The sequence below is a fragment of the Glycine max genome, chromosome 8 (assembly GCF_000004515.6).
Source record: "Glycine max cultivar Williams 82 chromosome 8, Glycine_max_v4.0, whole genome shotgun sequence".
NCBI lineage: Eukaryota > Viridiplantae > Streptophyta > Magnoliopsida > Fabales > Fabaceae > Glycine > Glycine max.
Window position 1 is genome coordinate 23,703,678 of NC_038244.2, and position 9,323 is coordinate 23,713,000.

Below are 9,323 nucleotides of genomic sequence, written 5' to 3' on the forward strand. Positions count from 1 at the left end.
TTGTTTCGTGTATTAGAAAAGATATGAAAAGTATTTATGTCTCGATTTTTCGGTTGTTAATTTGTTGCTTTTGGTAAAACTGTGTTTTTTTCTCTTTGTTGTGATGTGTACAGCTCTCTACAATTAAAATTCTATAAATTAATAATATCAGTACCGGAAAAATTTATTAATTTAGAGAGTTATTAATTTATCGATAAATTAATAATTATTAATTTAAAGAGTTTTTAAGTAATTATACTGTACATACCAAATAAAAAGACAAATTAGTCTATACCTTTTAGAATTACGTTATAGTAAACCTTGAGACTCAATGTAAATGAGTAATTGCTCTGTTTATATGCATTGGAAATCAACAATGACTTTTGAAGTACAATAAATGTAAACAAGAAAAATAAATGTGTTCAATGTATTCTTAAGCAAGTTTGACATATATAAATTACTATTGGAAAATCATCCATGTCTTAAGCAACTATTGAATCATATTTCAATAGTGTAATATATTTTTTTCAGTTTCTATGAATTATTAATTTATGATTTTCTTGGGATAAAAAATTATAAAGAGATCTCATGAAAAAATATTATCTTATTATTTTATCGAGTTTTTCAATTTTTTATATTGGTCCAAGTTAGAAACGGACAAATTTATTATTTTAAAAAGTTTATTAATTTACTGAGTATTAATTTAAAGAGTTTCTACTCTATTTTGATATTGGCAGAGAGCACGAGGCAATAGATTGCAATAATATTGATCGGTTGGCTAATTAATTTTTTATCCAAATAAACCAATATTTAATCTTTCGCGTATACTTTTTTTTCCTTTTCTTTTTTGTTTATTCTCAAGTGGTCTTCTCTTTCCATTCATTCTCAATTTCATCATATTAATCGTACTATAATGGGTATTTATTTTTTTAATTTTTGGATTTTTGCTTGAGCAGTTAAGTTTTAAGAAGCAAGAGTTGGAAGTTTGTTTACAGCCATGAACAACTTGGTATGCAAGTCATTTTTGTTTCAAACAAAGCTCATAGAATTATTCCCAAAATTATGATTTACATTGGAATGAGTTTTTTATACATTTTTTTCCTGTATGTTTCTCAGTTTAATGACTCTGACTTCGTAAATTGTTGGTTTTTTTCCTATTAATGCCACATATATTAAACTAAGGTTTTTTTTTCTCCATGTTAATTCATTTATCTTGTTCCATTTGATTAATAATTGTCACAAACCTTTTTAAATATATTTTCAATTTGTTCATTTTTCTTCTTTTTGTCATATCTTATAATGTTATATAAGAAGTGCATCTTACCAACATCTTCTTGCATAACTATTATATCCCATGATGTTGTATTATTGTCTATCAAAGTTAGTTGTTTCAACTTCAATTGCAATCTGCAGAGCACCCAATAAGAGTAATACTTGACATGTGCAATGGATAGATTAAATAATGAATCAATAATTGACTATAGTTTTTCCTAATATTAGTGGTTTTTCATTTTCAAAGTATCCAAGTGGAGGAATATTTTTTAGCTACCTTCTACCTTTGTACTTAGAAGTGTTGTAGATAGCTATAAAATAAGTTATCGATAACTTTCTACACTTTTTTTCTTCCTAATATTAGTTATTTTTTATTTACAAGTATCTGTTAGCGATATGGGTATAATGTAACTAAGCAACACTGTTGGATAAGAGAATAATAGCTTGAGGGAATTCTACTACAATTTCTGAGATACTGATGCCCAACACTTGAACAGTAAAAGTAAATTGATTTCTATGTAATTTCAGTCCAATGATTTGATCCTTTTTTTCAGCTTTGACCTATTTGGAACCTCTCAATTTATAGTGATGTAATTGCATAATAGATTGTGATCATATGAAACCTCTTTTAGGATTGTTGCATCTTTCTTTCTTTTGTGCACAATATCTGAAACTTTTGCCCACCAAGATTAATTGTATAGACTTTTTTTTATGCAATTAGTTTGTTTTCTACTACAGAGTAGTTCCCACACACATTCCACCCAAGTTTATTTATCTTGAGTGAAATGGTTTTATATCTCTAATTTAAAAGAACATATTGCAACATGTGTTGTATTTGACAGCATATAATTGTCAGTGTGTCTTTGTGTTTATAGAAGTAATCATTTTCATCTTATCAATAGTACAATTTATCTAATCCAATTTTTCTTTCAGAGCTTGCATGTCTTAAAAGTCTACAGATTTCTTACAATAAAGTTAGAGATTTTGGCATCAGTCTCCTAAAAGGTGTCTTGTCTTTCATTTCTTTTATTGGAAAAAGATGGTTCTCCCAATTGAATTAAGCATATTTGAGGAAGCATTGTGAATTGACTTTGTGAATTTTCATTACTTGAAGGTGTTTTTGATGCAATCCTCCCGAGGAAGGGACTAGTCACTAGAGCCATGAGCAAGAGGCTCCAAGAGGATTGAGCTAGAGCTGCTGAAGAAGGTCCTAGGATTCTCATGAACCTTAGGATAGATTTCTGAGCCCATAGACTAAGGTTGAGTCCAATTATCTTTGTACATATTAGATTAGGATGTCATTATATTTGGTCCTTGTATTTAGGACTCCATAATGTAGATAGGTACCATAGAAATATAGGATTTTTCATCCCTTGTATTTTAAAACACCTAGACTAGTTTTTGTATTGTTGGATCAAGTGGCTTCGGAATAATTAAGAAGGTGGGGTTGAATTAATTATTAATGTGCCTTGACTAATTAAAAATTTATCCTTCTTAATGTTACTAGATTTAATTAGGGTTTTACTACAAAGTTAAGAAAAGAAAAAGAAACTTAACCAAAAGTAAAAGTGATAATTAAAGTGCACAGCGGAAATTAAAGAGTGTAGGGAAGAAGAAGACAAACACAAGAGTTTTATACTGGTTCGGCAACAACCCGTGCCTACATCCAGTCCCCAAGCGACCCACGGTCCTTGAGATTTCTTTTCAACCTTGTAAAAGCCTTTACAAGGAAAGATCCACAAGGGATGTACCCTCCCTTGTTCTCTTTGAACAACCAAGTGGATGTACCCTCCACTTGAACTGATCCACAAGAGATGTACCCTCTCTTGTTCTAAGTTACAACAACCCAAGTAGATGTACGCTCTACTTTTACCACAAAGGATGTACCCTCCAATGTGTTAAGGCAAAGTTCTCAGGCGGTTAGTCCTTTGAAACTTTGTGAAGGGGAAACAAAAGATATCTCAGGCGATTAGTCCTTTGAAATCTTTTATTTAAGGGAAAGGGAAGAATCAAAAGAATTCTCATACTGTGTCGTTTTGAATTCTTTGAAAAGGGAGAAGGGAGACACAAAAGAATTCAGGCGGTTAGTCCTTCGTTCTTTTGGAAAAAGGGAGAAGAGAGACACAAAAAGAATTCAGGCGGTTAGTCCTTCGTTCTTTTGGAAAAGGGAGAAGGGAGACACAAAAGAATTCAGGCGGTTAGTCCTTCGTTCTTTTGGAAAAGGGAGAAGAGAGACACAAAAAGAATTCAGGCGGTTAGTCCTTGGCGAATTCTTTTTGGCAAAGGGAGAAGAGAATGAAAAGATATAGCACACTTTTGTTTTCTGTGAAAGAGCAAGGTTTGGAAACCAGAAAACTTAGAAAGCTTTTGGCAAAGGAAGAAGAAGAAGAATAAGTAGCAAAGGTTTCTCAAAAATTGTTCTAAAGAATTGTTAAAAAGTTATTGAAATGCAAGTCAAGGTCTTGCTTTTATAGACTCTTTATGTCTGGTCAAGAAAACCATTGAAAGAGTTATAACCTTGAGAAAAACCTGAAAACCATTGGAAGAGTTACACCTCTTGATTTTTATTTAAAACTTGTAACTGGTAATCGATTACCAAAACCATGTAATCGATTACACAAAACATTTTATGAAAAGATGTGACTCTTCACAATTGAATTTGAATTTCAACGTTCAGATACACTGGTGATCGATTACCAATATATTGTAATTGATTACACCATTTAAAAAAACAATTGGAACGTTGCAAATTCAGTTAAAAGCTTTTGAAATCAAACTTTGCCACTGGTAATCGATTATAGGAAACTGGTAATCGATTACCAGAGAGTAAAAACTCTGGTAACTTGGAAAATTTTGAGAAAAACTATTTTGAAAAACAAAACTGTGCTATGTTTGTTTTTTGAAAAATCTTTTCAATACTTCCCTTGTGAAGTCTTCTTGATTTCTTCTCTTGAAACTTGAAATTAAACTTGATCTTGAACTTGTTGACTCAATCTTGAAATCATTCTCTTGGGTCTTTTGTCATCATCTTTGTCATCATCAAAACTACTTGAATCAACTTGATTCATCATCATGAAGCTTGTTTCTACATGTATTAGGGGTAGTTTTGTAATTTCACATGCACTAAGTGAATATTTGATGTGTGTACTGAGAAATAAATTTAATTGAATTGGTAGAAGCCCAATCCAATTAAATTTTAGAGGGGGAGGTGAACATTTGCTTACTACACCCCATTGCCATATCATATAGTCACACTTTGTGCATGTTCTTCATGCTTTACATGTCTCATGACACCTAAGCACACTTAGTGAAGAATCTTAAAATTGATCTTGGATTAGTGGGTTGAACCATAACTGAAATTCACTAATCATAATTAGTGAAATTTTGGCTCCAAAATTTGGCTCCACAAATTCAATTTCAAATTCAAGTGAAATTTGAATTGAAATTCTAATTTCCCTCCAATTTTGTGTGACACTTAGACTATCAATAGAGGTCATGTGTGTGCATTTTTTCAACTTTGATCATTTGAAAATTAAACTTCAGATTTCAGAGCTCTTTTAGAGCACAAAAGTTCGTGCTCTTCTCTTCCTCTCCCTTCATTCATCTTTTTCTTCCTCCAAGCTCTTATCCATGGCTTCCTATGGTGGTGAACTTCTTCTAGACTCATCTTCTCCTTGAAATGACGTCTCCTCTCTCTCTTTCTTCTCTATTCCGCTGTCATTCATCTTCCAAGAAGCAAATGAATTCATTGATGAAGAAGATCCTAGGCCTACAAGCTTCAATAAAACTTACATCAGTTTTTACTTTATTTGGTTTCATTTTTTTTTTTTTTACATATTACTTTTATATCATGTCTTTAGAATTTTTTTTTCTCATGATCCCAGTGACTTTTAAATATGAAGATAAGTAATATTTATTTATTTAATATAGAAACAATGCACACATTTGAGGAACATCACAATGAAACTTATATTCTTAAAACATGAGTGAATAGTGATGATAAGTTTAAGCTTACCATCGAGCCATATATTATTATCCTCTTCATAGAAGCAATCTAGATTAGTTTGTTTTGTCATTGCATTAAATTTTGGTAGTTAAAAGTAGGCAATATTTTGTTACGTGTACTACCATGTATTTTTGGAGAGATCACGTAATGCTAAAAATATAGCTTAAACTCAAAAATCAAATCATGTTGTGTAACTCGGTACAAGTGTCAGAATATATTAATTATATGTCAGAATAACAAGTGTCATCCCTTCACACCATAACAAAGAAACTCAAGCAAAAGGAAGAAACCACCACACTAACAAAACTCTAACAAAGGAACCAAGATTTTCAGAGGACCAAAGCACGCCATGACAATAACACAACCACTATTAATAAGCTTCTTTAAAAATAAAACACATAAAAAATGGAAAACATATTTTAAAACGTTTTAATTGCAAAAGATGCAACATTTAAATACACAAACATAAAATTTACATAATGTGTGCCAAAAATTAAATAGTTATTAATCTTCCAAACAATGTGTATTTATTTTTACTTAATTATTTTAGATTTTGGGATTATTACCCCATTGAAGTATAATGTTAAAATTTACAATAAAATAAAAGAAAGACATAATTAATATTTAATTATATCATCATAGAACTTGATAGGCAAGTTTTTTGTTGGTTAGTTTTCATTATTTGTCCTGTTTGGATGTTCAAACTCCACTCATGGTAACAAGTATATATTATTAATTTTTATTCCATTTATTAATATTATTTTTAAATGTATCAATATATGCAGTAAATAATACTATTTTATTATTGTTATTTGTTAAGTATACACAACTCCTTAGTCACCCAAAGTGCATAAAGTTTTTTTATTATCTCAATTTTTAAATTAAACAAATTTTTCTGTAACAATAAAAATGTTGTGTGCTCTTCCAAATGTACATGTCAAAACAAATTACAATTGTTACTATATTACAATATTTTACGTTATCGAAATGAATTCAAAAGTTATATATGGACCTCCTTGTGCTTTCATATGGCACCATTTGGGGAGGGGGGTAGGCAATATTTGGAGAGCAGGATACTTACATTATGTCACATGTATTTAATACTAATAAGACATTCGTGTGGAATATTAATTAATTTTATTAATAATTAATTTGTTAAAGAATTTGACTGGTTACTTTAGGAAAGTCTTCTTCCTCATTTGTCGCCATTGGATATAGAATAAAATAATTGGACGGTTTAGATTATAAAATAGTAATTTGGTTAAAAAATATATTAAAATGAAATTACAAGGGGGTAGACCATTTTAACCCTATATTAAACTTGAGACGCAAATGGCCATGGGCGTTGCAAGAAAGTCAACCATAGCAACGAGAATCGAGAGACTTTTGGAGAAAGTTCGGCGGGGATTTTAAGATCCTGAACACTGATGATGCCCCAGTGTGGTTGCCGTCAAACTCAACAATACCTTTGCCACTTATGCCTTTGGCAACTACCGTGCTGACGTCTCGCTCCAGAATTGTGTTGGGTTGGAACTTCCTGCAGGAAGCCCTCGGTTCGACATTACCCTCGTCCTCCTTCGTTAGGTCCAAATTCCTTGTTCTTCAATATGGTCATGTTTTTCAAACTTTGTCAAACTTATTGCAGAAGTTAGGATTGCATTGTTAAGGTTTACTTAGTTACATGATGGAGCACAAGTGTTCACAAAAGAAAATATCGGTACTAATTAAGTTCAATTAACAATCTCTTGATCAACATGGATGTTGTTTTCAAGATGTTGGTGAAAATATTGGATTTTTTTTTTCTTTCTTTTTGGTGAATGTTTTTTGAGATTGGATTATAGTGATATATCTTATTTAAGGTGTTTTGGATTAGGTATGGTTAATTTTCAAGATGTTGAATTCTTGTAGCGTGTTTATATGGATTATTGTTAGTGACTTTTGGGGATGCTTGATTGGTGTGTGTAGTAGACATGGTATGTGTAGTAGACATGGCAACGGGGCGATGCGGGGACGTGTATTATCTCTTCAATCTCTAACTTTCCAATATATACCGGTCCCCGGTATCCGACATGTTAAAATTTGTTTTCTCATCCCTCTGGGTATTGGGTATTCTCATCTCCGCCTCGTCCTCGTTTAGATTTGTAAAAAGTTTTTTTTTTGTAAAAGAATTAAATTGAAAATTCTAATTTAAAAAAATTTGATTGTTACATATTTATTTTTAATTACTTATATATCAATAAATTCATTATAGTGCATTTGTCTACAAAAATCACCAAGAAAAGAATTTTAAATTATATAAAAATTATAAAATAAAATTAACTAGTAATTAATATAATTTTAATAATTTTATCATCGGGATGGGTACGGAAATAGGTATGGGACTGGTAGTGACATCCTCGTTCCCGACCCTAACCCCGATTAAAAAATTTGGGTAATCACCGAACCCGAACCTATATCCGGTTAACTCGGGTATTCCCCGTCAAAATCAGGATGGGTTTGGGCAGATACCCACGGGTATGTGTTTCATTGCCATGTCTAGTGTATAGGATACAAAGTTTGTAATCTTTGAATCTGTGTGTGTTCATATTTGAACCTAAATTGTGTTTTTTTGGTTTGGTTACACTTTTTAATACCAATAAATTATCGGTTTTTCTGTTAAAAATAGTTGTTTCCACTTCAAATCATGGATCAAGATGTACAACAACTTAAATAAAGTACCTATTTAACTCCTAAACAACAACTAACTCAAAATCAAATGAATCAAAATTTTACATATATTTTTAATGGGGTTTAGTTGACATTTTATATTTTCAAATTAGGGTTTAGCTACTCTTCACTGGTCCACTAAAGGACAAATTTGGAGGATAAGTTTCCTGTGGAATCATCCTTGGTAATGCTACCTTTTCTTTTGTTTGTGTGATTTTTCTATGCTTAATTGCAAAAAGAGTCCCCCTATTTTTTCCATTTCACTAAATCGGTCCCCTTATTTTTTTAATTCACTATCAGAGTCCCCCTATTTTTCCAAATTCACTATCTAACTCCCCAGAGGAAAAATTGAACGTTGATTGTTAGCTTAAAACGTTGACTGCCACGTGTCCACATATAATCGTTCGTTTAAGAGGTATTTCCAATTTACCCTTTCAGTAATTAGGTAACTAAAAATTATCTCAACAACAACTCCTCGTCGTCGTTCAGACCAGGCATATCGGTGGTGGGCTACGTTTTGACAACCATAGTCTCCCTTACATTGCTCCTCTTCCTCTACATCAAACACTGCAACGGCGGCATCACAGACGACAAAGGCGGAAACTCAGCTCCGTGGACGGTGGTGTCATTCGCCAGAAGGAAAAAATCTGTCATTGACCTGTCTGTGGTGGAATCGTTACTGATTTTCATATTCGGAGCCCTATGGAGGCAAAAGGAAGGACTCGATTGCATAGTCAATGTTGTAAGCTACAATCAACGTTCAATTTTTTCTCTGGGGACTAAAATAGTGAATTTCAAAAAATAGGGGAACTCAGATAGCGAGTTAAAAAATAGGGGACCGATTAAGTGAATTGGGAAAAATAGGGGGATTCCTTTTGCAATTAAGCCATTTTTCTAAAGAAAAATAAATGGCTCGAGAGGATAATAGGAATATGATGGGAATTAGGTTTCCTATCCTGGACGTGCTTAGGCTATATTTATAACCAAGAAGAATAAAATTAAGGTGTGTTTTTTATTCCTAATAAATTAGCAAATATTTATTTAGATCTAATAATTTTGTTTTGTATTGGGTCTCTAATTGTGACACCCTAAATCTATTATGAATAAACATGCACTTTTCTTTTTAAATGATCGTGTTCATTCATTCGATGGTGAAAACATTTTACCTTACGAAAACGCGAGTAAATTTTTTTTTCTTTTTTTCTTCCTTAGACATAAAAGGCATGATAGAAATATAAATCATTTAGAAGAGACAAAAGCGTTTTGAATATAAAACATACACTTTTTAAATGAAGAGAAAAAGAAATGATATAAACTAAACTGCTGAAATACATATAACATAATATTGCGAAAATACAAA